This window comes from Nicotiana tomentosiformis, chromosome 5, assembly GCF_000390325.3.
Source record: "Nicotiana tomentosiformis chromosome 5, ASM39032v3, whole genome shotgun sequence".
NCBI lineage: Eukaryota > Viridiplantae > Streptophyta > Magnoliopsida > Solanales > Solanaceae > Nicotiana > Nicotiana tomentosiformis.
In genome coordinates, this window is record NC_090816.1 from 56,457,200 (window position 1) to 56,458,943 (window position 1,744).

Sequence of the window (1,744 nt, forward strand, 5' to 3'; positions counted from 1 at the left end):
CTCTCGATTAAGTCTCAACCTCGTGAGATGAACCAATTTACACTTCAGAAAAATAGGTCTTTAGAGATGGAAAATTCGGTCGTTAAAACTCCAAATCTGGTTGTATAAGTCAATTACGATGGGGGTAAAAAACGGTCATCACCGGTCGTTAGTGCCTCCGTCATTAAAGGTAAACAACTGGATTTTGATCCCGTCGTAAAAACTCTTTTAACGATGGCAAGGAATCCAGTCGTTATACCAAGATTAGCGAGGGGATTTTCCCATCGTTATATGTCGTCTAGTCGTTAAAAACTTCACTAACACTAACTAATTTTCAGTCATTGTTAGTGTTTGGCGACCGGAATTCCATTCGTTACTTGTATGTACTTTCAACGATATACTTTTTAGAAACCAAAATTTCCCTTCACTAATGTGTAATTTTAAGTAATAAATATATTACATGCATTCAAAATCATACAAAGAATGAAGTCAATATTGACATAAAACATTTTTTTAATTATAGAGAACTAATTAATTCCTTAAAGAAAACAAAAAATTAAAGAGAAAGTAAAATAGTAGTTTGTACATATGACGGCGACTCCTAATAAAACAAAATAGATTTCCCTTGTTCTTCAACAATTCTAGATGCTTCAACTTGCTCGGAACTATCTTTATGGAAGATTCTTCAAACTTCAGGCCCTTTATCTGTTAAAAAGGGTTCATGTTAGTTGAGTAAGAAAATAAGATTTAATATTGGTAAGTTGCTACTCACAGTAAAATGTAAAACCACGAAGCCAAGAGCATCTCAAAATACTATGAACAATTAGTGCTTCTTACAACAACATTACTAAATCCAACATTAAGAGTATCATGAAGCCTATTACAAATGCTCGCCAATAGTATAATAGCCACAACATTGGGAGCAAATGATATAATACAAAAAAGTATTACTGTTCCCTCCTTTTGCACAATCATGTTTAGGAAGAACCTTAGAAAAAACTAATTATCTTTAACAAGAAAGAAACACTTAGGATTGAATTATTGGTTTGAGCCATGTCATAGCCACCACCATAAGGGGTTCGATCATATTCTTCAAAAAGAGTGCCATCATGTTCTTTAGTTGAATAAGAGATTACATATCTTGTCTCCAAAGAATTAGCAGCCTTTTCATATTGGATAAGTTTTGGCTCAGTAGAATTGTACACATAGTAACTTAATTGTGGATGCATTTTAGTGTAGCAGTAATTGTAATTAGTACTCTGCTCAATTTGCTCTGAGTTGCTATGGCCATAGGAAGAATATGATATTGAAGACTGAATTGGAAAAGCATCATAATCATAAGGGGCATTGAAATAAAGAGTCAAGTGGCACTCACCAGCATCACCATTGTAGCCATAGAAAGCCATCTATTAAACCCTTCAAATTCTGAGAACAATTGCTAGGAAGGCTGCAAAATTTGATAGTTTTATCTGCTTTGTATTTGATGAATATGCATATTATTAAGGTAATATAATTTCAGCCATATAACATATGCTAAATGGATGCTGATATAGAAAGGAAGAATATGGGCACTGCATAATGGTTGGTTGGGCTGATCAGCTGATGCTATAATAGTGTAAGTAGATAAGAAAGTAGAAAAAGGAAGTGTGTGATTATTCTGCACTTAGTCTATGAACAAAGACAAGCACGTCAAATTCAAATGATTGATACTGGACTAACATTTAGTGAAACGAAAGTGGGTGAAGAGGTAGTTATTGAGGGAAAA

General features: G+C 33.8%; 1 long non-coding RNA gene across 1 annotated transcript; it reads right to left on the reverse strand.

Moving 5' to 3' along the window:
• Window positions 1-396: 396 nt before the first annotated feature.
• Window positions 397-1,550, reverse strand: LOC104092242 (uncharacterized). Its single transcript, XR_685381.4, has 2 exons — window positions 1,355-1,550; window positions 397-684 (listed from the first exon to the last, which is right to left on the reverse strand). It is a non-coding gene; the product is annotated as an uncharacterized lncRNA (long non-coding RNA).
• Window positions 1,551-1,744: the final 194 nt, after the last annotated feature.